General features: G+C 52.5%; 1 protein-coding gene and 2 long non-coding RNA genes across 3 annotated transcripts in view; 2 read left to right on the top strand and 1 right to left on the bottom strand.

Annotated features, from left to right (window-relative positions):
• The window catches only part of LOC125638523 (uncharacterized), a 78279-nt gene that overhangs the window by 29884 nt on the left and 21432 nt on the right, over window positions 1–26963 (bottom strand). The gene's annotated exons all lie outside the window — the stretch shown is intronic.
• On the top strand, window positions 13583–16019 carry LOC125638562 (uncharacterized). The gene is made up of 4 exons (XR_012669153.1): window positions 13583–13662; window positions 13951–14054; window positions 15369–15467; window positions 15888–16019. It is a non-coding gene; the product is annotated as an uncharacterized LOC125638562 (long non-coding RNA).
• On the top strand, window positions 20031–25334 carry LOC142072645 (uncharacterized). Its single transcript, XR_012669154.1, has 2 exons — window positions 20031–20449; window positions 23388–25334. It is a non-coding gene; the product is annotated as an uncharacterized LOC142072645 (long non-coding RNA).

Below are 26963 nucleotides of genomic sequence, written 5' to 3'. Positions count from 1 at the left end.
GCATGTTTCGAAACCAGTGTTCCAAAACAAGGAGAGACCTTGTAAAACAGAAAATTTGGAGGCTCTGGTGTATTTGTGGTTGTGTTAAGATTGAATACTGTGACTTTAAATTTGGGGCACGGTTCCTGGACCTACTTGCATGCTAGGTAGCTCAGTGGGGGCTTAGCAGCAGTCAGTCAGCAGGTACCCAGTGAATTGTGCCTCTCTGTTACAGGCAGTAGCTTACATTCTCTCCGATTTTTGGGTTCTTATTTGTTATTGTTCTGGTCTTAAGAAACAAATTAGCGAGACATTGCAAACTTCCAGCAAGAATATTTTATGTTTTCTCTAACTTCTCTGCTTGTGTGCCACAAAACATAAAAGACACAATCTCATAAAAAAACAAAATAAAATTCTGAAGCCAAAAGTCCTAACTTCCTCCTGTCTAATTTCCCCCTACTGTTACTCACAGCTTCTTGTCAACTGTTTGAAATGGGCCACCCTCATTACCACAAGAAAAGTGATTTTTTCCTCCCTTGGTATCCTACTCCTAACTGAATTGTCTCGTTAGACTGACCTCCCACTTGGTAAGGCCACGCCCATCCTTTCCTGTGCTGTGTCTTTATACCTGCTACTGTATTTGCCACTCCATGCATCTGATGAAGTGGGTTCTGGCCCACGGAAGCTTATGCCCAAATCAATGTGTTAGTCTCTAAGGTGCTCCAAGGGCTCCCCGTCATTTTGCTGATACAGACGAACGCGGCCACCCCTCTGAAAACCATTGAACGTTTTCCAGCAGAACATTTTTTTCAGCTGGGAAATGTTGATTCCTTTAAAATGACACATCCCTTGGGAACACATCCGTCTCAATGACATTTCGTTTGGTGGGGGTTCCGACCAAAATGGGATCGTGGGGGAGTTCAGAGGTTGTTGTAGGGGGGTCACAGCATTGCCAGCTCACTTCTGTGTTGCCTTTAGACCTGGGCTCTGAGGGCAGCAGCCAACAATCTTTCTGAAGTTAGAGGAGGTTTGAAGATGTGCAGGTGGGTCCCTGCTGCTGAGAGCACCTCAGCTGGGGGCTCCTACCTACTAATCCCCTGGCAAATTAACGCAAGGACCAATTTGGGGGCATCCAGAAAAATGGACCCCTGAGCCCCAAAAGGAACTGCAAGGGAAGCCCCGAGCCCCTGCTGCAGATGCTGGGCAGAAGCCCTAAGCCCAGGCACCCAGAGTGCAGACAGCAGTGGGGAGGGGCATGAAAGTTCTGAGCTCATCACCCCAGCCCTGGCTGCAGCCACAGGGGTTAGAAGCCCTGAGCCCGGGCACCCAGAGACGTGGCTGGAGCACAAGTTGTCAAAGCCAAACCCCTGAGCCCAATGCCGGGTTGATGCAGTGCAGTCACACCTGCATGCCTCTGGTACATCTGATGTCCCCAACCCGGCAGACAAACAGCTAGGAGGCCCCTGCTGGGGTGCTCCTGGCTGGGAGCTCCCACCACGACAGGGAGATCGGTTTTCACGGGGCAGGGCTAATTCGATCTAGCCAAGAAAGGCACAAGAACCAAGGGCTGTCAGTTGAAGCCAGAGAAATTCAAATGAGAAGTAAGGCACACATTTTTGACAGTGAGGGAGACTAACGACTGGAATAAATTACCCAGGGAAGAGGTGGATTCTCTGTTTCCTGGTATCCTCACATCACAACTGGTTACCATTCTGGAAGGTGCCTTTTAGTGAATTTCAAGCAATTGGGCTTAATATGGTGGTAAGTGTGTGACATTTCATAGCCGCTGAAATAGAGGCCGGATTAGGAGATTGAATTGTTTCACAATCTATGTCTGTATGGAAAACTCAGGGTGGGGTGAGGAGCAGGCTCTGCTGTTTTATTGGGTGGCCTGCTTGCTCCCCAGAATCAATAATGAGCAAGTGGGGTGATCCAGGGTGCAGCTCAAACATCCAGCCGGGCTGGCCAGGGGCAGACATCAGGCCTGCAAGGGAAAGGAGAGTGTGTCAGTGACTTCACACAGGCCTTTGGCAGGAACTCAGCCTATTGGGCAAAAGCGATGAGGCGGCTGTGACCTCACAGAGCTCCCTTGACAACAGCCCGGCAGGACAGGGATACGGGGCAGGGGGAACCTCAGAGACCCCTGTAGCCTTGCTGCAGCAAGCCTCCATCTCCCGGTCTCTCGGTGAGGACAAGGAGAGGATTGGGGTGGAGGAGATTCTTTGGGAGTTTTTGCATTTCTGTGTGGATTTTGTTGAAAGAAATCATCATCTGTGTAGAAGGTAAGAAAAAATACAGGCTCTCTGTACAAGATGGGGGACTCTATCCTAGCAGCTTCTCAGGTAGAAGCAGAGAGGTTCCATATCTCTCTGTACTGGGCACTGGTGCAGCCACTCCTGGAATATTGTGTCCATTTCTGGTGTCCACAATTTGAGACAGATACTGATCAATTGGAGAGGGTCCTCAGAAGAGCCACATGAACGATGAAAGGATTAGAACACATGCCTTGTGCTGACAGACTACAGGAGCTCAATCAAAGACAAGGTTAAGGATGAGCCTAAGGGAACAAATATGTACTAATGGGCTCTTCACTTTAGCAGATAATGGTTATAAGCAGACAGTGGCTGGAAGTTGAAGCTAGACCAATTCACAATAGAAATAAGGCAAGCATTTTTAACCTCAGGATTTGGAGCAATTCACCAAGGGTTGTGCTGGATCCTCCACAAATGGCCTTTTTTAAATCAAGATTAGGTGTTTTTCTAAAAAAAATCTGCTCTAATTTCTGTGGGAATTATTTTGAGGGACGTTCTATGGCTGCTATGAAACAGAAAGTCAGAGCAGAGAGGTTCCATCTGGGCTTCGTATTTATGAATCTGAGACTCGCTGGGGGCGTTTGGAATTTGTCCCTTTTTGCTTCTCTCTTCCTCCTTCCCTCTTGTCTCATCAAGTCGTGTCTTCTTGGCTTTGCTCCTCTTCCATTTCTTTCTGCTGCTCTTCTTCCTGGGGAGGGTGGGGCTGTGCTCCAGCTGTCATTGTAGGAGACCCTCACAAAGAGGTGGGGCTGGCACTCTGCGTTGATAGTGATCTCCACCATTGTGCTCTCCTGTGGTGACTAGTGCTGGCTTTTGCCCCTCTGTAGAGAATGCTCGGCCTCCAGGCCTGAGAGTCTCCACACTGATCAGCCAAGTGGGGGGCTATTGCTGAGTTAATAGGGAGGAGACTCAGGCACTCTTAGCTGAGTGCAGTGAGGCCTAAGGCTCAATTCAACGGCATTTCTTTGTCTGTCTGGAAGGCCATAATTTTGGAAGGCTACATCCAATTCATTCCAAAATTTAAGGGAATTTCTAGGCATCAGTGGGAAGAACCTTGTTCATTTTGGTGACAGTTGGAAAATAACACCGCCAGAAAAGCTTGATTTCCACACTGTGCCCCTTACATTGGTGCTGGAAGCTGAAGGGCGTTGTGACTTGGGAGTTAATTCAGCCAGTCAGTGCTGACTCTCCACGGGCGATTTGCATAAGTCAGCAAATGAGCCTGCAGGTTTCAGTGGGAGCGATGCCCAAGGCAGGCCGCAGGGTCAGGGTCTACGCTCAGCGTTTGTGGAGTCAGTGAGCGACAGGTGGCTGAGTTACCTCTGATGTCACAGTGTTACTGCTCAGGTTCCTCTGCCTGCAGCAACCCCTGGGCAGTGACTGTCAAGGGGAAGGTTTTGTAGATTTGAAACTTATAAAACAGGAAGCGCAGAAGAGGAATGGCTGAGATGATTTGTCAATAAAATGTAGGTTTTGTGGCAATATCCTGTGCAATTAATACTGGTTCAGGGAGGGAGACAGCATTCCTGCCCCTCCCACCACCTCTGAGCTCGGCCTTCATAAAAGAGACTAACTAGAGTTTCAGACACTTGTTTGTTTAAGATTGAGCAAAAAGGCACAACAAATTACTGGTATGATGAATTTAGCTGCCATCTCTCCTTTAATAGAATATGAGCAGTTTATGATTCTCTCGATTGAAGTAGGTCTAAAATCAAGGTGAAAACCTATCAATGGCTGTTTCAAAACCAAAAACCCCCCAAAGGGATTTTTTTAAAATTTAAACTGGATTTTTAAAATGTAAATTTAAAAACAGTTTTTGGGTTTTGTTTTGTTTTTTAACTGAACTATTTGAATAAACTGAAATGAAGAAAATATTTTCTGCACCTTTCAAGGAAGCTACTGCTGTCCAAAGCTGGGTTAGCATTTCAGCTAACTTTGCTTCCAGGGCCTTAGATATCACGTCAGTGGTGTGACTGTCTAAAAACTCGGCAGTAAACATGTTCCACTTAATGTTATTTTTGAGATTGTCATAAATTTCACCCTTAACAAAGGTTGTCAATTTCAAATTTAATTTTAAATAGATGATTTTTTTTTGGTCAAGATAGGCCTTACAAATCTCTAAGGATGAAGATTCCTGGCTAGATTGTCGGGCTCAACAGGTAGTGATCAACGGCTCCATGTCTAGTTGGCAGCCGGTATCAAGTGGAGTGCCCCAAGGGTCGGTCCTGGGGCCGGTTTTGTTCAATATCTTCATAAATGATCTGGAGGATGGTGTGGATTGCACTCTCAGCAAATTTGCGGATGATACTAAACTGGGAGGAGTGGTAGATATGCTGGAGGGGAGGGATAGGATACAGAAGGACCTAGACAAATTGGAGGATTGGGCCAAAAGAAATCTGATGAGGTTCAATAAGGATAAGTGCAGGGTCCTGCACTTAGGATGGAAGAATCCAATGCACCGCTACAGACTAGGGACTGAATGGCTAGGCAGCAGTTCTGCGGAAAAGGACCTAGGGGTGACAGTGGACGAGAAGCTGGATATGAGTCAGCAGTGTGCCCTTGTTGCCAAGAAGGCCAATGGCATTTTGGGATGTATAAGTAGGGGCATAGCGAGCAGATCGAGGGACGTGATCGTTCCCCTCTATTCGACATTGGTGAGGCCTCATCTGGAGTACTGTGTCCAGTTTTGGGCCCCACACTACAAGAAGGATGTGGATAAATTGGAGAGAGTCCAGCGAAGGGCAACAAAAATGATTAGGGGTCTAGAACACATGACTTATGAGGAGAGGCTGAGGGAGCTGGGATTGTTTAGCCTGCAGAAGAGAAGAATGAGGGGGGATTTGATAGCTGCTTTCAACTACCTGAAAGGGGGTTCCAAAGAGGATGGCTCTAGACTGTTCTCAATAGTAGCAGATGACAGAACGAGGAGTAATGGTCTCAAGTTGCAGTGGGGGAGGTTTAGATTGGATATTAGGAAAAACTTTTTCACTAAGAGGGTGGTGAAACACTGGAATGCGTTACCTAGGGAGGTGGTAGAATCTCCTTCCTTAGAAGTTTTTAAGGCCCGGCTTGACAAAGCCCTGGTTGGGATTATTTAGTTGGGGTTGGTCCTGCTTTGAGCAGGGGGTTGGACTAGATGACCTTCAGGGGTCCCTTCCAACCCTGATATTCTATGATTCTATGATTCTATGATTCCGTCCCCTCCATAGGTCACACTCAGAGCCAGGGAGACTGGGAATAGAGGAAAACCACCAATGAAAGCCAGGAGTCCTGATTCCCAACCCCTGCTTCAGTCACTACAACAGGTCACACTCAGAGCCAGGGAGACTGGGAATCATGGCCCGCTGGCACGTCCCAGCGCTGGAAGGGAGTGTTCCTCTAGTGGTTAGTGCGGAAGCCTGGACAAAGGACTCCTGGGCTCCATCCCCGGCTCTATCCCTGACTCCCAGTGTGTCCCTGAGGCAGTGGCTTCTCCTGCCCAGGCCTCTGTTTCCATCAGTGGGGCTGATCCATCCATCCCCTGGCAATAAAACATCGTCTTGTTTTCACAGCCACTTTCCATCTCCTGGCTTCTACCCCCTGCCCTGCTGGCAGGGCATTGTGCAGCACCCTTTCCAGCCCACCTGGGTGTGGGAGATCGAGGAGGAGGGCAAATTACGGACCATCAGTGAGCATCTGCCACCCAGCTCCATCCCATCTAGAGCAAGTGAGTGGAGTTCTCCAGAGCCATCCCCAGTGTGGGGGGAATGGCCCAGCAACAGGGCTCCCAGCCCTTCCCTTGTCGGAGATGGTTCCCTACGTCAAGAGTCTTTGGAGAGGGCAGAACCTGCCAGGAGCTGAACACCCCCACCCCCAATCAGTGAAATCAGTGGGAACTCAGGGCAACTCCTGCCTCCTCGGATTCGCCCCTAGTGAACTTTTGCTGGAGACTATCCAGGTGCTGCTCTTTCCCTGGCCTGGGAGGGAGCGGGGCCTGGAGGGGTAGAGGGAGCTGCTTGTCCAAACTAACGGAGAGCCCCACTGCTCTGAAAGGACGAGACTCCCCCGGTGTCACAGGGCCCCAGTGGTGAGGGGGAGCATTGGGAGCAGCCTGTGCTGTGAGCTGCTGCCAGTGGGTGTGGACGGCAGCCCCCATGCCCTGGGGTGGGGTGTGCGATGAGGAGGAATTGCCTCAGCGGAGGGGACATGGGCACGGGATCAGGCCGGCCTGTTAATGAGCAGCTGCCTTGAGCCCAGACTCATGGCTGCTCCCCACTCAGTCCCAGGATGCAGCGGCTGAAGCGGATGCTGAGGAGGAAGGCTGGGCAGGTGGCTCCAGAGCCAGTGGGAAGAAGTGGCCGGCTTGCCCAGGAGGAGAGCAGCCCCTCTGTCCCCGCGGGCGGGGAAGAGGCCAGTGGCCAGATGAGGAGGAGGAGCTCCCTGGCTTTCTGGAGGAGGAGGAAGACACCAGCTCCCATAACAGGCCGTGAGTCCTCTTCGGGCCCAAACGGAGGTGGCCTAGGGTGATGCTATGCTGGAGGGACCCAGGAGCAGGCGGGAGCCAGGCAAGACGGCTCTGGGGCTTCCTTCGCAGGAAACAGAGGAGCCAGGAGCCGTGCCCCAGGACCCAGCAGGAGCCACCCACCAGCCTGGCCATTGAGCAGCCCCCAGCTGGCCCAGAGCAGGAGCTGGGCAACTCTGGCACCAACACCAGCTGCTCTGCCTACTCCCAAAGGGCCAGCAGCCCCTCCGTGGGGTCTGACAGCCCTGAGGCTGAAGGCTCCCTCTGTGCAGGTGAGGGGAGACCCAGGGGAACGGGAGGAGGACGGAGGCAGTGGGGGGCTCGCCAAGGCACCAGGACTGAGCCACGGGAGCCCCACTGACACCCTGCGGCAGGGGATGCTGGGCGGAGTCGGGGAGCTGATGATGGGGGTGGGGGCTGACTGCCACGGGTCCCTGTGGCTGATGGGGCTGAGGGTGTCTCTGGGAGGGGCAGGGTGGGGCCCTCTCTGCCATCGGGCTCCTTGCAGAGGAGGAGGAACATGGAGCCTTTTCTCTCCACTGCATCCCCCCAGCAGCAGCATAAATGATCCTTTCTCCTTCCCTCCCTGGTGCAGAGACCCCCAGTGCCCAGCTGGAGGAGATGGAGGAGGAGGATGTGTCCCCTGAACAAGCCACCATCAGGGTCATCCAGCAGCACCTCCGGGGCAGAGCTGAGGTACAAAACTCCCCCAGCTGCGCTGCCCCCGAGTCTGTCCTGCCCCTTGTTCCATCCCCACCCATGCAAGGGGGTCTTGTCCCAGAGAATCCATCACCCCAATGGGGGGCACTTCTCCTCTGTTATCCTGTACCCCAAAGTGGAGGTGTTTGTCCCACACAGACCAAGGTGTCCGCTCCCTGGTGACACAGTCCCAGTTACAACCCCTGTCTGTGCAGGGCGACACTGTGGTTTCGGGAAGATGGGGGGCTTTCCCTGTCCAACCCCATGGAAATCCTGAGCCCTGGAGCTGGTTTGGGTGGGACAGGGAGGTCCCTACCTAACAGGCTCTCTCTCTCTCTCTTCCCCCACCCCACTCCTAGTGGGTGCAGGACAGGGCCAAACAGCTCCGTTTCCTCCATGCTGTCTCGAGTCTGTGCTTCTCCACACAGAAGCAGGGGTGATACACTCTGGAGCTGCACTTCTCCAAAGGGGCCCTGGTGGAGAACACTGCGGTGAGTGGGACCTCGTGCCCGGCCCCTGGGGCGAGGGAGCCAGACATGGCAGGACGAGTTAGTGGGGCCGGAGGGGGGAGCAGAGGACAGGGCTTCCTGGGGCTGTGGGCTGGGGAACAGGGAAGGGGGAAATTTTGACACTGATGGGGAGCTGGCAGTGGGGGAATTGTGAGGCCAGAGGGGCAGCTGAGGCTGAGGGGAGGGAGGAATTGGGTGGGAAAGGGGGAAGGAAGGAGGAAGTTTGATGGATGGGAGGAATGGGGGCCCAGCTGGTTGGGGTGGGGGTGACACTGGCTGTTTCTGCAGAGCACTTTGGCCTCCTCCCTGAGAAGCGCCTGTGGGTCTGCAGGGCCTGAATCTCACATGCGGATTTGTCTCCTTGGGGTCTCCCAGGAGCTGACTGAAAATCTCCCCGTGGAGTCCGAGCCAGCCTCCATCGTCTTCAGCTCCATGGCCGCGGTTTGCAGCCTCAGGTACCAGGACCCTCCCTTCCAGCTGCCCTAACCCTGGTGCTGATCGGGCCCAGAGCTGGGAGTCACAGATCCTCCCCAGCCTGCATTACCCCAAGCTCTGGCTGTTCGCATCCCCCAGCAGAGGAGGTGGGAACGTCCCCTCTTTCCTGGCTGGGGGGTGATTTCACTCCAGTAATGTTCGAGTGGCCGTAGGGAGGGGATCACTGCAGGGGAGGGGGGTCGTGTCCATGGCAGTTCCAGCACCCCTCTCGTCCTGCAAGGTGTAACACGGGCTCCTCTCTCCCGCCAGCAAACTGAAGCCGCCGCTTGCCCTGGAGCTGGAATCCTGCCTCCTGCGGGCTGTTCTCCAGGCGTCTTCACCATGGGCACGGGGCAGGACACGACCCACTTCCGGTAGGTCCTGATCCTACTTCTCTGTCCCAGGAGCAAGAGCAGCCACTGGTCCCTGCTCCCTCGGTTTACATATCGGACCCAGCCGACGACATCAGCGGGCAAGCCAGGGGTGGGGTTTATTGGCTGTACAGCCTCCTGCTGCAGAAGAGGGGTAAGAAACCCAGCTGGACAATGGGACACCATAGAAGCAAGCCCCTTGGAGACTAGCTACAGCTGGCCATTGGGACGCCTTTACAATTAAGGCCTCTCCTTTTAGACCAACTGCAGAGGGGCAGAGGGACCCCAAGAGAAACAAGTCCCCGGGGCTTTGGGGGCCCCCCACTTGCTGGGCAATGGGACCCTACAGAAAGAAGCCCCCTCCTCTGAGACCGACCCCAGCTTAGGTGATGATTCACACTCATCTCCCCAATTCAGGGAGAGGGGAAGAGAAATAAAGTGCCCAGGAAATTGGCTGCTTTATCTCAGAGCCCAGCTCTGTTCCCCACCCCAGGGTAATCAGCCCACCCACGGGGCTGCCAACTGGTGAGGGGTCAGGAATGGAGCTATTGAGACACATGGAGGGAAAGAGCCCATCATGAGGGCAGGGGCAGGAACCACAGGGGATGGACACAAAACTTGAATGCATCCAATGAAGTGAGCTGGAGCAAATAAATAATGTAAATAAATTTGTTCGTCTCTAAGGTGCCCCAAGTACTCCTTTTCTTTTTGCAAAACTTGTACGATGTCACCAGCTGGGTAGCTAGGGTCAGATCCTGACTTCAGTGGAGGGGGCGGGGGGATTTCTCAGTATTAGACGCCACCATTAACAGGCGCCCACTCCCAGAGCACAATGACCGTAAGGGTCACATGATTACTGTGATGAATGAGACAAATTCCGCTTCAGGTACTAAACCGCCTGGTGGGGAACCTGCGAGTCCACTGGGCCATGGGTGCCACAAGGATCCCGGCCAGTGTTCACCCAGCAAAGGGAACCGAAGGAAACAGGCACGGAAACCGGAGACCAAACCTCCCCAATGGCTGTGTCTTTCTACCCCCAGGGCTGAACATCAGAGAGGCGAGCGAGCTGTGGTGTCGGGACGGGCTCCAGGACACTGAGTGCCTGGGCTACAGGAACATGGCCAGGGTGGGGGAGGTAAGGACTCTCTACCAGTGCATGGCAGCAGCTCAGGTGTGGAGCTGTCTCCCCCTGCAGTGAGTGTCATGGATACAGGGCTAGAGCCTGCTACTTATTTCCAGCTGACAGCGTTCGGCTGTGAGAGGCTGAGGATCCTGGCTTGGAGCTTGCTAATGGCCCCGGCTTGTGTGTGTTGCATGGATCCATGGCTCTGTGGCATAAAAGGGATCCCCTTGGAGGTTGCGTTAATGGAGAAGTGTATCTCCAGGGATCCGGCTCCGCTCACTGTCCCCCCGAGTGACACCCTGGTGTCAGTGAGTTGGGAAGCTCACACCAGCTAGTGCCAGACCAGATCCTCATTGGATTCCCTGCACCCCCCTGGAAGCACAGGCAGGGTGTGGGGTTTGCCCAGTACCGTGGTGAGTCCAGGAGCAGAACCTGCCGCTACCCTGGGCATTGGGTGAGGGACACCGAGCTCCGTTCCTGGGCGGAGTCACTGCACTGTATGTGAGGCTCGTGGGATTGTCAGTGGGGTGAGGAGCGGGAACGGAAGCAGATCTAAAAGGCCCCTAACCTCCAGCGGGTGAGCTGCAGGAGATAGCGCTGCTGGGAGCAGTAGGGGACCTTTGTTGTCTTTGTGAGCTGGGTTCCAGAGCGCGCAGACACGTTCCCAGCCTGTCATGGCACCTGCGGGGAATCCGGCTCCAGAAAGAGCGATTCGAGACCTCAGTGCCTGCAATCTCTAACTGAAGGGGGTTCCTTGGTCCATGGGACTCCAAAGGTTGGCTGCCCCAGGACTCGTATCCCCCTGGTGAGATGCTAGAGGGATTTGGAGCCTGGTTCTGGGCAATTGCCAGGGGCTCTGGTCCTCTTTGTTTTAGGTCTTTGGACACATCTTCACTGGATGCCAAAGAATTTTCCTCCAGGCGGCGCTTCTGGCCATACACGACCCCCTGATCCATGTCAGCCAGGCTGGGCTGGTGCTCACATATTCCATCCTGGGAGAAGCCAGCCAGCTGATAGGGGACGAGGTAACCGAAGAAGGATCAACTGGGGAGGGATCCCCAGGTCCTTTCACCTCCGGGCCATAGAAAGTCACTCCCAACCCATTCGCTGACCAGGGAGCAAGGGGACGATGAACCCAAGGAGGTGCCATTGGTAGGTGCCAGCTTGTCCCTTGAGAAGCTCAAAGCAGAGGAGACCCAGCTCTCCAGAAAGGCTATTTCCTAATAGGCGTCACATCAACATGACACGCTGCCATGCTCATGCTAGGGACTGCCAACTTCCCTAGCCACCTCTGTGAGCCTTTCATCCCCCTCCGGGGCTCAGGACGGCTCCTAGTGCTCTGGTATCATGTTATCCCAGCCACCACCTGCTCTGGGAGAACTGGAGGAATCAGTCAGCAGAGGCTGCTCAAGTGCCTCATTCCCCAGAGCTACTGTCCATGGCGTCACCTTAAGGACGGGGAGGGTCCCTTGGGGAAAGGTGTCCACTTCTTCTCACCCCACGGCACTTCTGCCCAAAGGCTCCCAACCCCTCATCTGAAGGGGGCGAGGGTGGCTGAGGGATTCTGGGGAGCGGAGCTGAATCCCTGGCTGGGTGGGGAGGTAGAACAGCTCTCACGGGGGGATTGAGAGGAAGGGGGCAGGAGTTCATTTCACAATGGTGGGAGTGGGGTTGGAGGTCACTAGAGAGGAGACAAGATTTCATCTTGGTGGACGGGTGGGGGAATCCGTCCCTCGGACGTGGGGAGGGTTGGGGTGGAAATTTTGCTGGCTCCCAGTGCCGTTCATGCCCTTCGTTGCCATGGGTGTCCGAGTCTCTGACTGATCCTTGTTCCCTTGCAGCAGGAGGACGTGACAGCGACGATCTACATCCGGTGCTTGCGCCAGGTGCCCAAAGCGCTGCAGGGGCTGTGCTCCGTGGGACAGCCTTGAAGGGCCCCCCCTTCCCATGCCCAGAAGCTCCCACTCCCTGCCGCAGGTACTGCTCTTTCTCGCTGGGCCTGGGGGAGACGGGCTGGGGGAGAGTCCATAGAGCCCACAGCACTGAGAGAAACCCAGGCCGAGCACCTCGCTCTCACCACCCTGCCCCACCCCGACCCCTGGAACTGGGGCCAGGCCAGATACGGTCCCTGCCCCCATGCCCAGAGGCCAGTTTCAGAAGCATCAGGGTCTGGCAAGAAATGAGAGCATCCGCAGAGCCAGGGTTTATCGTCAGTAGCCATTGCAGTCTGGGAAGGGTGGCCCGACTTGGAGCCCCTCTCATGTCATCACTGCTTAGACCTCCCCATGGCCCGTGTCACCCCGACGCAGTGAATGTCTGACCACCTGGTATCTGAACCCTTCCCAGCCAGGAATGAAACTCCCTGCTAGCACCCTGGGGCAGGGAAGGATCCTCCCCATCTGGCAGGTGGGGACTGAGACACAGAGGAAGAGCTGTGATCCTGGTCACACAATCCTGGGGGTAGATCTGGGAACTGGACGGGGTCCCAGGCCTTTCCCCCAGTGGCACCTTCGCTTTCTGCCCTTTATTCTCCCCTCCTGCTAGGGGGTCTGTGAGTGTGAAATGAACAGGAGGGTGATGGGGTCCTGGCACATAGCCTGGGTGGGAGCTCCCCTTGGCTTGGAGCCCACCGTCAGTGACCTCTTTGTCATCCTGCTCTCCTTCTTTTATTCCTAGGATGGGAGTCCCTCGATGAGGGGTCTCTAGGGCTCCAGGTGGGCAGTGCCTAGGAGTACCAATAAATCATCCTGGTTCCCGCCTGCATGCACCACCCGGCCCTGCCCTGCCCTCCAGTTCCTCGCTATTGACTCTGGCTTGACTCTGGGGTTATGACTTTGCCATGACCCTTATTGGCTCCAGATGTTGGCTACCCACCCTGATGCCGTATTCTCCTTGCCCTTCTCTAGCCTCGCTCTAGGCCCTCCACCGACCCACTCCAGCATTGCCTCCTCCTCCTGATCTTCCCCAAGCCCTCCGATGTTGACTACCCAGCTTTGACCTTCGGCCTGTATCCGCACTCTGGCTTGACAATGACATCGATTTGGCTGATCTTTGGTCCCTGCCTACCCGGCTACCACCTCTGGCATGGACTTGGACTCTGGCTCTGATTCTGCTTTGTCGATGGACTCTGACCTCGCTTTTGACCCTGGTGCATCCCTGGACCTTGATTCTAGCACCACTCTCAGCCTAGACACAATCCTGCACTTCCCTGCGCTCCAAACACTGGGCCTAATTCTCAGATGTAGCATGTGACATCAAGTGATACAACTTCTGGCAGAAAAGCAGGCTCTCCACAAGTAAGTGGCCCGTATGCAACAAGGGACGCATCACACAACAAGGTGTGAACCAGGGCCTCACTACATCAGCCTGGCCTGGGGATACCCCTACTGGAGCTGTGCACTGGAAATGACTGAAAATATCGGGGTTCCTTTAACCAGCTTCCGCCCCTGGAAGGAGTAAGTTTGATGGATGGGAGGAATGGGGGGCCCAGCTGGTTGGGGTGGGGGTGACACTGGCTGTTTCTACAGAGCACTTTGGCCTCCTCCCTGGGAAGCGCCTGTGGGTCTGCGGGGCCTGAATCTCACGTGCGGTTTTGTCTCCTTGGGGTCTCTCAGGAGGTGATTGAAAATCTCCCCGTGGAGTCCGAGCCAACCTCCATCGTCTCCAGCTCCATGGCCGCGGTTTGCAGCCTCAGGTACCAGGACCCTCCCATCCAGCTGCCCTAACCCTGGTGCTGATCGGGCCAGAGCTGGGAGTCACAAATCCTCCCCGGCCTGCGTTACCCCAAGCTCTGGCTGTTCGCATCCCCCAGCAGAGGAGGCGGGAACGTCCCCTCTTTCCTGGCTGGGGGGTGATTTCACTCCAGTAACGTTCGAGTGGCCGTAGGGAGGGGATCACTGCAGGGGAGGGGGGTCGTGTCCATGGCAGTGCCAGCACCCCTCTCGTCCTGCAAAGTGTAACACGGGCTCCTCTCTCCCGCCAGCAAACTGAAGCCACCACTTGCCCTGGAGCTGGAATCCTGCCTCCTGCGGGCTGTTCTCCAGGCGTCTTCACTACGGGCACGGGACAGGGCACCACCCACTTCCGGTAGGTCCTGATCCTACTTCTCTGTCCCAGGAGCAAGAGCGGCCTCTGGTCCCTGCTCCCTCGGTTTGATGGAGCTGCTGAGAATAGGGGAGGGGTGAGCAGAGCTGGGAACAGGCCCAGGAGGCGCGGGGGAGGGGGGCGGACACAAACTGTCAGGGAGGGCCCCTTCCCTCCAGAGGGGATTGCGTTAGCCCTTGTGGCTGATCCCAGACTTCCCTCTTCTCCTCACTCTCTGCTCTGCTGCCCGGACTCTCCCACCCGGGGATCCTACCTCCCACCCATTGCGGTTTGGCTGCTCCATACTCTGCTGGGTACCAGGCTCTGCACAGAGAACAGCTAAGGGCAAGGATTGAGGAGCCAGCAGGCATCCGGCCATGAACTCTTGCTCAGTGTCCCTGCAGTGAGGTGAATGGGAGAGGCCAGGAGGTGCCTTTTGGCTCTTGCCAGGGCTCCCCGGAGAAACCCCACCCCGATTGTCCCCTCTCTGGGGTAGCCCCAGATCCCATGGTTGAGGGTGCTCCCTCTTTTTGCAGGCTCTGCACAAGACCTATTCGCAGAGCCTGGACACCATGTTCAGGGGCCTGCTGACAGAGACCCCCACCATGGACAAGCTGCAGCACCTCTTGGAGGTGAGCAGAATGGGAGGGTCTGGGGCGAAATTTCCCCTGAACCCTGTGGGAGGGCTGCAAAGGAGAGACTAGAAGAGCCATGTTTCCATTGTGTCCTCCCTGCTTGGACCCTGCCGGCCGCACGTTCCCAGAGCCGTCAGTGCAGAGGGAAGGAACTGGGACTGTCAGCCAGAGCTCTGCATGGTTGCATTAAACACTAACAGTGAGCACCAGAGACTGAAACCCCTGTGAGATGTAGGACATGAGAAAAGTTACTGGCTCCTTTCGAGGGAGACCCTGAGATACAGGAGGAGCCTCAGGGAATCAGCTCTTCTGTCCTAGGGACACGGCAGTTCCTGGAGGGATTGTCCTCACGGCCGCTCCATCCATCCTACCAAGGCCTCTGCAGCTCGGGTCTGGGGGTCCAGGGCATGTGCCTTGATCCTGATGTGCTGTTCATGGATCAGGGGTTCAGAGCAAGTAGACCAGCCCCAAGGCCGAACCTTGTCCCAGCCTGGAGAGACGATGACAGCTTGTGCCCAGCAAGATGTGGGCAGTGTCATGAACCCCCTTTTCAAACCCTGCAAGCAGCGGTCAGCTATGACCCCCTGAGCACATGGTCTCAGCCCCTTGGGGAGGGGGAGAGGCTCGTTTGTAGAGCATATACGCCTGCGTGCTGACTCTCCCCTGCCTCCTTCTCCTGCAGCATTTCTGGCTCCACTCCAAAATGACCCAGGAGAGAGCTAGGGCCATACGGAGCAGCGCTGCCCTGCTCTGATTCGCCACCACCCTCCCCGGATTTGCCGTAAGTGACCTTTGACCCCAACATCTACATAGGCAGGGCTGGCTCTGAAAGGCTGTGGGACGAGCCGCTGCAGGGTTGTAAATAGAGAGGGCCCCCGTGGGAAGGCAGAGTCAGAACTGAGCCTCAATTATGCTTGAGTCAAGTTCCTCATCCCCTGGCTACATGGTTCCCCCTGCGTCCGTAAGGGACAGCCGCGTTCCATAGGCCACTGGCTGGCACTGCCGTGCCTGGCTTCAGGGCCCTCTTTATTCTGGAGCAGCTCGGCAGCGAGAGCTCATCCAGGGCCCTTGCCCTGGTTCCTTTCCTCCAAGCTCCCCCAGCGCCTCCTACAGATGGATGGGAGCAGAGCTCTGGCCCAGGGGAGCTGGAGAGCTGAAGGGAGACTGTTGATGGATTCCCCTCTCCTCCTCCTTCCACCAGAGCTCCTCTGACTTCCCCAAGGCGGGCGACTTTGTGCTGCAGCTGGGTCTCTACATATCGGACCCAGCCGACATCAGCTGGCAAGCCAGGGGCGGGGTTTATTGGCTGTACAGCCTCCTGCTGCAGAAGAGGGGTAAGAAACCCAGCTGGACAATGGGACACCATAGAAGCAAGCCCCTTGGAGACTAGCTACAGCTGGCCATTGGGACGCCTTTACAACTAAGGCCTCTCCTTTTAGACCAACTGCAGAGGGGCAGAGGGACCCCAAGAGAAACAAGTCCCCGGGGCTTTGGGGGCCCCCCACTTGCTGGGCAATGGGACCCTACAGAAAGAAGCCCCCTCCTCTGAGACCGACCCCAGCTTAGGTGATGATTCACACTCATCTCCCTAATTGCCATTGCAGTCTGGGAGGGGTGGCCCAACTTGGAGCCCCTCTCATGTCATCACTGCTTGTGATGGGGGGAGGGGCCATAGAGCCCACAGCACTGAGCCAATAAGGGTGATTGCAACTTTTTACAGAAAACCGGGCTCTCCTCAAGTAAGTGGCCCGTATGCAACAAAGGACACATCACACAACAAGGTGTGAACCAGGGCCTCACTACATGAGCCTGGCCCGGGGATGCCCCTTCTGGAGCTGTGCAATGGAAATGACTGAAAATGTCGGGGTTCCTTTAACCAGCCTCCGCCCCTGGACCTACTCCACTGTTCTTGACTCGGACACCCGGCATTCCTGATAAAAGCCAGGGTTACATGGATACCTTTGAAAGAAATGTGGATTCGTTGCCGCTGCACCGGGGCTATGACTGCCCTCTTGACCTCCAACCTTGGTTGAAAGTTGCCTTCGGCTGTATTTACACATTGTCAGAACAAGAATTTGTGGCTCTCCCTGTGTACAGGCATGAAAACCAGTCCAAAGGCTTTCTTAGCTACCAAGCTTTTCCCACGGGTGCTCAGGCCCTTTTTGGGAAGAAGAAATGTGGGACTCTACTACGCTTCTGGTTAGACAATCGGCCCCTGAACAAAGTGCTAGTTTGGAACCATAACCCCCAGCTGTGAATCCCACAATTGCTGGCTCACAGGAAATCTGCAAAAGTTTCCATCAAACTAGATCTGCAAGGATTTATAATCTAACACTCATTTGGGCAGGGGACAAATGGAAGTCAGATTTCAAAACACGCTCTGGACATTTTAACTGTCTGGTATGCTATTTGGGCTCACTAGCGGTCCTCTGTCCTTGCAACACTTCCTCAGTTATGTATTTGGGGCCATTGTGGATCCATACAGTGTCATCTCTTCAGGTGACAGACTTCTCTTTTTGGAGAACCCAGAGCAGCACGTGAACCACACCCGAACCTGGAGAGGTTTGGGCAGCATGCTCTCTACACAGAATTGGAAAAGTGAACCTCCAGCCAACTCTCCACAGAGTTTTTGGGGTACAGCCTCTCCCCGGAAGGTGTCACGATTGATCCAAAGAAGGGGGAAGCCATTCACAACTGGGAGGAAGTTTGAAGTCCTCAAGAAGAGCAGTGCTTCCTCAGCTTCACAAGTTTTACCATGGCTTCAGCCCAGGGTTCTCAGAGCCGGTAACCCCCAGGAGAGCTCTCCTCCTCAAGACGGCCATGTTCGTGTGGTCGCCCAAGGCCCAACAAGCCCTCACACAGCTCAGAACTGCCTGCACGACTGCCCCTGTTCTCACACGCAGCATTCATCGTGGAAGTAGACGCATCTACTATGACCATCAGGGCCCACTTAGTTTGGTGGTGCCAGAAGTGGGCTGAAATTCAGACTCACGTGACTTCTGCCCTTGCACCAATGCACCACGCACCAAACTTCTTGGCATTTCAGGCCTCTGGAGACTTTGTCCCAGCCATGGGCAGCCATTGCCAGGAATTTCACTGTTGAACTCCCTGAATCAAATGGCCACAGGGTGGAACTGACTCTCATAGATCACCTGACCAAGATGGCGCACTTCATACCTTGGGCTGAGAGGACAGATTAGCTCTGAATTCCCAAACCCAAAATGCCGATGACACCTTTATTTTGATTACTATAGATTCCCCCCCGATTCCATGCCACACAACCAATGGCCTCTCCATACTTCCTGGCCATCAACCTGGTTCAACGAATCCACCACATTCAAGAAGAAAGAAGGGAGCCTCTTGAAGACACTAGGAAGGACTTCAGATAATATGTGGATTGCTGATTTCAAGAGGGGCTAGTCTTTTCAGTAGGGGAGCAAACTCTGGGTCCCTTCCCTCACTCTGACACAATCTGTGCCCAGAATATCTGAGCCCCTCACAGACAATGGGACTGTCCTCCCCTCTCCTCCTTGTTGGGGGGACTTGTACCCCCATTTTACAGACAGGGATTGAAGGTGAGGAAGTGACCTCTCCAAGGTCATGTCTGGAAATGTGGGGGAGAGCTGGGAACTGGACTGGGTTCTACAGGAGTGCCCTTTCCACAGGGGCAACTTCACTTTCTGCCCTTCGTTCTCTCCCCCCCTCTTGGCCCGTCTTCAAAGGGGGCTCTGAATGGGAAATGAGCAGCGGATTCCTCCCCCCCTCTGTCTTCCAGCCTCTGGGATCTGTCCACCTCACCTACAGCAATGCAGCCTGCAGCTGGCCCGGCTTGGGGACCCATGACCTCATCCTGTGAAATCGAGAAGTACTGGCTCTCAGGGATGCTTAGATGGAAAACCACTCACCCCACACAGAGGTAGGAATCACCCATTCCCAGGTTGCCCTGAGGAGCCATGATTCCTCCAGGAGCTGGGGAAGGGCACAGTGATCAGTTTGTCAAAGGTAGGGGAGGATTGTGTAAGGAGAGGGTCTAAGAGAGGAGGAGCGTGAGCTAGGCTCTGTATTTGGACTTGGCTGGGCTCAAGAGAAGGGACAGGGGCTGTTAGAGGACAATGGTGAGGTACAAGGGGTGTCGGAGATGGGGGCAAGGCCTGAAAAGTTCAACTACTTTAGATCAATAGTACCAGAGAATCACCGGTTGAGGTGACTGAAAGCTCTGAAGTAGGGCAGCCAAAATCATCCTCCTCAGATGGGAACGTACCAAAAGTCTGCAGAAGCTCAGCCTCTGAGGTGAACGTTGTGACTCAAACCTCTCTCTGCTCTGTACCGCACAGGATTCCAGTTGGCTGTTCCAATCCAGGATGAAAACTATGCCACTGATGTCTCACAGCACCTGGGCAGTGAAGTGCCACTTAAACTCGCTGTGATGCACAGACCTTGCCCTGGCTGTCTGCCCCGGGCTGAATTTCACCCATTCAGAGTGTAAGAAAATAATTGGCTGAAGGCCTTTTTCTTTTTGGATGTCTGTCTAGTGGGAAAGAACTATGGGGATTTTTAACCTGTATTGCTCCCGGGACTGGTGCTTCAATGTTACAAAAAAGTGCTCATGCACTGGTGGATTTTTCCCCCTTTTAATCTACTCTCTTCTTCTTTTTAACAGGTATTCTAAGGGCACCCCATGCTTCATACGGGCATTCTTGGGTGTGCAAATTGCATCAGACCAGCACAGGAATAAATAATAGTGAATGAAATATGCAGACACTAAAGTTCTGCAGCCAAATTCTCAGAAACTTTCCTCTTCAATGTAGGATCAGGATTTTGTATTTAATTGATTTTTTTAAAGTGCTAAGCAGGTGCTACACTGTAATGAGAGGAAACAGAAGCAAAAAACTAAAAGAATGTTACTTAAACCAATGAACTGATGCAGAGAGTGGAAACACAGCAAAGCAAACAAATGAATACTGTGAGTAAATAACCTGAAAGCAAATGGGGAAGAAAACCTCATCTGGGTAATTGTGGCTCTTGGGGATAAAGATCAAGTTCCTGGTACCTAGTCTGGCTTGGAGCATCCCTTATCCCCTGGATCCCAGACCTGGGATACAGATGTCATTCTCTGTGTGGTGTCCATATTTTATTCCTAGGAAAAGGATCCCCAAACAAGGTATAAAGATCCTGGACTCAGTTGCCTGCAAGAAGCTTCAGCCACCTTCACAGGAAGAAGTCACTGTCTTTCCTACAACGCCACTAGTGCCCTTTCTGCTTTCCAGACCTGCTCCCTGCAGCAGGACAGAGACACCCCTTAACTCCCCGAGTCCTGATTTCCTGCCATTCAAGGGGCTGGGGGCTTGCATTGCCCTCACCCCCGCCATCAGATACTTTTCCTTTGGGAATCTCCCTAGAGCAGGGGAGAAAACTGTTCTTTTAGAACCAGTCTGCCCAGTAAATCCACCCACACTGACCTCATCTGAGCTGCTTTGTGTATCCGAGATTAGCAGTATCTTTGGAAAACCCTTCGCGAACAGGGGTGTGAGGTGAAGCAGGGGATACGGGAGCTCCAGCAGATTCCCCTGAAGAACACCACCCTGCCTTTCTCTGGTCAGGCTAAGTCTCGCCATCCATTGTGGAGGTGAAGACCGGATGGGAGCTGCTGGATTGATCTTGATGTGCCATGTCCTTGTGTGGATGAAAGTCCTACATCTCAGAGATGGCCAGCAGCAGATGTTCCACGTGTCCAGGAATAGGCTAAACAACCTACACTGATAGGTAAGTAAAATCATGGCCACATGTAGACATCACAGGAATTGCTGGGGATTGAACCAGGGCCCTTCAGCACAAGCCCCTCTCACTCAGTGTCAACCAGTCCTGCTCCACCCACTAGACCACGCCCCCTTCCAGAGCCGCAGAACCCAGGAGCCTTGATTCTGAGACTCATGCCTCACATCACAAGGCCAAACCTCCTCCCATTAAGGGAGCTATAGAAGAGACCGTCTGCAAGAATCATAGAATCATAGAATATCAGGGTTGGAAGGGACCTCAGGAGGTCATCTAGTCCAACCCTCTGCTCAAAGCAGGACCAATCCCCAATTAAATCATCCCAGCCAGGGCTTTGTCAAGCCTGACCTTAAAAACTTCTAAGGAAGGAGATTCTACCACATCCCTAGGTAATGCATTCCAGTGTTTCACCACCCTCCTAGTGAAGAAGTTTTTCCTAATATCCAACCTAAACCTCCCCCACTGCAACTTGAGACCATTACTCCTTATCCTGTCCTCTTCTACCAGTGAGAATAGTCTAGAACCATCCTCTCTGGAACCACCTCAGGTAGTTGAAAGCAGCTATCAAATCCCCTCTCATTCTTCTCTTCTGCAGACTAAACAATCCCAGTTCCCTCAGCCTCTCCTCATAACTCATGTGTTCCAGACCCCTAATCATTTTTGTTGCCCTTCGCTGGACTCTCTCCAATTTATCCACATCCTTCTTGTAGTGTGGGGCCCAAAACTGGACACAGTACTCCAGATGAGGCCTCACCAATGTCAAACAGAGGGGAACGATCACGTCCCTTGATCTGCTCGCTATGCCCCTACTTATACATCCCAAAATGCCATTGGCCTTCTTGGCAACAAGGGCACACTGCTGACTCATATCCAGCTTCTCGTCCACTGTCACCCCTAGGTCCTTTTCCGCAGAACTGCTGCCTAGCCATTCGGTCCCTAGTCTGTAGCTGTGCATTGGGTTCTTCCGTCCTAAGTGCAGGACCCTGCACTTATCCTTATTGAACCTCATCAGATTTCTTTTGGCCCAATGCTCTAATTTGTCTAGGTCCCTCTGTATCCTATCCCTGCCCTCCAGCGTATCAACCACTCCTCCCAGTTTAGTATCATCCGCAAATTTGCTGAGAGTGCAATCCACACCATCCTCCTTTATGATCATTTATGAAGATATTGAACAAAACCGGCCCCAGGACCAACCCCTGGGGCACTCCACTTGACACCGGCTGCCAACTAGACATGGAGCCATTGATCACTACCCATTGAGCCCGACAATCTAACCAACTTTCTACCCACCTTATAGTGCATTCATCCAGCCCGTACTTCTTTAACTTGCTGACAAGAATACTGTGGGAGACCGTGTCAAAAGCTTTGCTAAAGTCAAGAAACAATACATCCACTGCTTTGCCTTCATCCACAGAACCAGTAATCTCATCATAGAAGGCGATTAGATTAGTCAAGCATGACCTTCCCTTGGTGAATCCATGCTGACTGTTCCTGATCACTTTCCTCTCATGTAAGTGCTTCAGGATTGATTCCTTGAGGACCTGCTCCATGATTTTTCCGGGGACTGAGGTGAGGCAGACTGGCCTGTAGTTCCCAGGATCTTCCTTCTTCCCTTTTTTAAAGATTGGCACTACATTAGCCTTTTTCCAGTCATCTGGGACTTCCCCCGTTCGCCACGAGTCTTCAAAGATAATGGCCAATGGCTCTGCAATCACAGCCGCCAATACCTTTAGCACTCTCGGATGCAACTCGTCCAGCCCCATGGATTTGTGCACGTCCAGCTTTTCTAAATAGTCCCTAACCATCTCTTTCTCCACAGAGGGCTGGCCATCTACTCCCCATGTTGTGATGCCCAGTGCAGCAGTCTGGGAGCTGTCCTTGTTAGTGAAGACAGAGGCAAAAAAAGCATTGAGCACATTAGCTTTTTCCAAATCCTCTGTCACTAGGTTGCCTCGCTCATTCAGTAAGGGGCCCACACTTTCCTTGGCTTTCTTCTTGTTGCCAACATACCTGAAGAAACCCTTCTTGTTACTCTTGACATCTCTTGCTAGCTGCAGCTCCAGGTGCGATTTGGCCCTCCTGATTTCATTCCTACATGCCCGAGCAACATTTTTATACTCTTCCTTGGTCATATGTCCAACGTTCCACTTCTTGTGAGCTTCTTTTTTATGTTTAAGATCCGCTAGGATTTCACCGTTAAGCCAAGCTTGTCACCTGCCATATTTACTATTCTTTTGACTCATCGGGATGGTTTGTCCCTGTAACCTCAACAGGGATTCCTTGAAATACAGCCAGCTCTCCTGGACTCCTTTCCCCTTCATATTAGTCCCCCAGGGGATCCTACCCATCCGTTCCCTGAGGGAGTCGAAGTCTGCTTTCCTGAAGTCCAGGGTCCGTATCCTGCTGCTTACCTTTCTTCCCTGTGTCAGGATCCTGAACTCAACCAACTCATGGTCACTGCCTCCCAGATTCCCGTCCACTTTTGCTTCCCCCACTAATTCTTCCCTGTTTGTGAGCAGCAGGTCAAGAAAAGCTCCCCCCTAGTTGGCTCCTCTAGCACTTGCACCAGGAAATTGTCCCCTACGCTTTCCAAAAACTTCCTGGATTGTCTATGCAGCGCTGTATTGCTCTCCCAGCAGATATCAGGAAGATTAAAGTCACCCATGAGAACCAGGGCATGCGATCTAGTAGCTTCTGCGAGTTGCCGGAAGAAAGCCTCATCCACCTCATCCCCCTGGTGGACCCCCTCTACATTTCCCCTCTCAGAGACTGCAGCCACGGGTGACAAGTGAATGAGCAGAGATCTCCCCTGTGGGAATCCGAGGGGCGGCACATTTGGGGTTTCACAGGGAAGGCCTCTGGCAGCCATTGACAGAGTGTTCCTGTGAGGAGATTTTCCGTCTCTAACAAAGGGTTTCTGTTCCCCCAGATCTCAGCCGCTCAGCAGAATGCGGGAGAGCCGAGTGCTGATGGGCTAGAGGGGTCGCCGGAGTCACCGCGCAGCTGTGCAGCAGGTGCAGTGTCTGCAGTCACCATGGGCCAAACCCTGCGCTCCAGACAACACAGGCCAAGTTTCCCTGGATTGCGAAGGGGACTTTGGCTTGGAGAATCGGTTGCTGGTGCCTGTGTCCACAGAGAACTGGGATGTTTTCATTAGCCCACCAATGGTACATGAAGCGCCATCCAAGCCAGGGGAGAATGGACATTAAAGAGCGAGGCTGGGACCTCCGCGGAGCTGCTGCAGTCAAGCATCCACAGCCAGAAGAGAGACGATGGGAAACTCGCTTAGATGGCTGGCCACAGCAGCAGCAGCCATCTCATAAAGCTCTGCTCATGCTCTAGCCAACAGAGGCAGGGCAAAGAGCCACACAGGGAGAGCCTGGGCTGCAATGAGCACTATGCGGTTTTTCAGTGGATTGTGCTGTCTCGACAATCTATTTCCTGTAATGTGCACATCCAGCCTCCCTGGCTGACCTCAATGGAAGTTAGGTGCTCTGTGCCCACAGGATCAGTGCTCAATGTGCTCACGCAGCAACCTAGGGTGCAAAAATGGAACATGATAGATGCACTGATCCAAATAGTTAAAAACCTGTCCTCCCTGTTTGTCCCTACCGTTTTCATGTTTGCAGTTAAAGGAAGCCAGATATCTAGCTACTTGAGAGCCCCCTTGTTCCAGTCAGGCAGAAGATCAGTGCTAGCATACGCACAAACCCTTATAGGGAAAAGATGGATTTTTAACCTAAAGCCCTACCCCGTTCAGCCACGTTTTCACAACTTCACAGGTGAGGCAGTGTAAGAAATGGCTGTGCCTTTTGCGTAGGATTTGACTCACTGTGGAAAGACACATCACATTATCCAGTGTTGGAGAACTAAGGTCCTATTGGACTGCAGACGACCAGCAAATTAAACAGGAGGTGATCTTGTAAAAATAAAGTATTTATATTAACTAATAAGCCAACCTCTGCCCTAGTCCAGGTCTGCTTTGTGTTTAAACTCTAGGTAAAATCCAGTGCATTCAGGCCAGCATGGAGCTGCTGTTTGAATCATCTAATCTGGTCTTTTCAGAGGAATTTTTGAATGTTAGATGTACTGATCCACAGCATTCACATACTCCTTAGTAGCATGACAACTGCGCACCTCACAACCTTCTATGTATTTAGCCTCACTACATCCCTGTGAGGTCGGGAATTATGACCATCCCCATTTCACAACTGGGGAACTGAGGCACAATGAGATAAAGCAAGTTCTGAAGGTAACTCAGGAAGTCTTTGGCAGAACAAGTAGCTGAATCTGGGTCTACCAAATCCAGAATTAGCACCTCAGCCATGGGAACATCCTTAAGCCTGACTCCCTTACCCTCCTCTGAATATCCTCGTCCTAGTTAAGGCTTCTTCCACTGCAGTGCCCTGTGCCTCCCATCAGTTATTCATTGTCTTAAGACTTTAAAGACCTAAAAGACACCTGTGCCAGCTTTAGATGAGTAGAAACACAGCTCTACAGATGAGCAGAAACACAATCCACAACAAAACAGCAAAAGAAAGTGCAGTGGCCAACTCAGCCAACACAAAACACATCCGGACACACATGTACCCTCATCTGATCTCCTGCAAAAGATAGGTTTCATTCCACTGAATGCATCCGATGAAGTGAGCTGTAGCTCATGAAAGCTTATGCTCAAATAAATTTGTTAGTCTCTAAGGTGCCACAAGTACTCCTGCAAAAAATGTAGATCTCTTGTAATCAGAACTGGTGGAGCTAGATCCAGAGGTGGTATAAACTGGAATAGCTTGAGGATCTGTAAATCAAGCACTTTAATACTTTGAGTGCATATTTTGTTTTAAGTCTTTGATAAATAAAGAAAATACCTGCTGAACAATCTATGTGCATGGATATTCTCTCATTTCTCCTGGGATGTGTCTTTTGCTCAAACTGCCTCTCCTGGGCAACTTCTTATTACTTTCTGATTCAGGCTACATTTGCTCACCAATGGCCGTGCATATTGGCTGGCCCTCTGGGGAGCTGTCTCCCAGCCCCAGGACTCTACATATGCAAAAAATCCAGCTCACTTTTTGGGGTTGTTACCCTGTGTTGCCCCCTTCCAGCACTGAGTCCTTCCCTGCCCCCTTTTCCTCAAGGGCTGGGGTCTGCGCTCTCTGAGCTAAGAGGGTCTCCTCTTTGGTCAGAGGCACCTTTCCCCAGCAGTTTCCCCTCACCTGTAAACACAATAAAGAGAGCGTCACTATCGGCATTAGCATCTCACCAGAGATCCCTGCTCAGCGAGAGAAATATGGAGACCTAGCTCATGTCGGTGCAGAAGGAAAGCTTGGGAGGGCATTCAAAGATAGATGGTATGAATGTCATTCAAGATGTGCAGTTCCTCTTTACAAAACAGACACATAAAATGATACCTGAATTAAATGTGGCCTCAGGGGGCATTTTTCAAAAAGCAGCAGGAATGGTGACAGAGTGGGAACATACATCTTTGAGTCACATATGACAAAAAAGTTTGTCAAACCAATATATTTCCAAGAAACATTTCAGTTTAGACTGACTGGCATTTTTCAAAAGAAAGTAGTTTAGTCAAAATTTTGTCAACCAGTTCTACACATTAACTTTCAAATTAGATTTCTCCATCCGCCCTCCACCCCACCCCATATCAGAGGCTGTAGGTGCTCTTCCTAATTTGAAACACATACATAAAAACTGAAGATCTGAGAGACAAATCCTAGGTTAGAGAATTGTCTTTTGTAACTATAAAAGTAACCTACAAGTTTCAACCACAGACATGCTGGAGGCAACAGCCCATCCACACATCATCCCAAATCTAGCCTGGGAAAAAAGATGTGCTTGACAGCATTTCCAGAAAGTTAACACATCCAAAGGATTATGGACCAAAGCAGAAGCGAGTTGCAAGGCTGGTGACTCTCTCTGCCCAAAAGATGCCCTGTCCCTAGCCCCCAATTTGAATCAAAATATTTCCAGAGTAAAAGTTGTTCTTCAGACGATACCAAGAGAAACTGCCCTCTTTCAAAACAGCTTGCATCTTATATTGTTCTCAAGGACAGCAAGGTGCATATGACCTTTGAAAGATAAGACTCTCTGTGCTGGAGACATGGGCCACCAGCTTCTGTGAGGGCAGCTTGACTTTCCTGCTGTTGGAAATAATGGCAGGTGGTGTTCATATTGAAAGAGGACCTCTTTGCTTCAAGGCAGTTTTAGCCTCATTCCTGTTGACAATGATGAGAGCTGGTGGCCATTTTGAAAAGTCGCAGTTCTCTGAAAAAGAAAGTTATTCACCATTAAAACTTTTGGAAAATGTTCCCCTGGCATATGGCGCTTTCACACACATACACACAAATTCTTATGAATTAACAGTTTTAGCAGAAAATTTCAGCTTTTTCTCAAAAAAATTAAAGCTTGAACTCTGGATATTTTTGTTGCTCTTCTCTGGACTTTTTCAATTCTAATATATCTTTTTTTTTTTTTTTTTTTTTTTTTTGGAGAT

This window comes from Caretta caretta, chromosome 6, assembly GCF_965140235.1.
Source record: "Caretta caretta isolate rCarCar2 chromosome 6, rCarCar1.hap1, whole genome shotgun sequence".
In the NCBI taxonomy this organism is placed as follows: domain Eukaryota; kingdom Metazoa; phylum Chordata; order Testudines; family Cheloniidae; genus Caretta; species Caretta caretta.
Note: the sequence above shows the minus strand (reverse complement) of the source record. Positions and strands in the feature narration are given on the sequence as shown.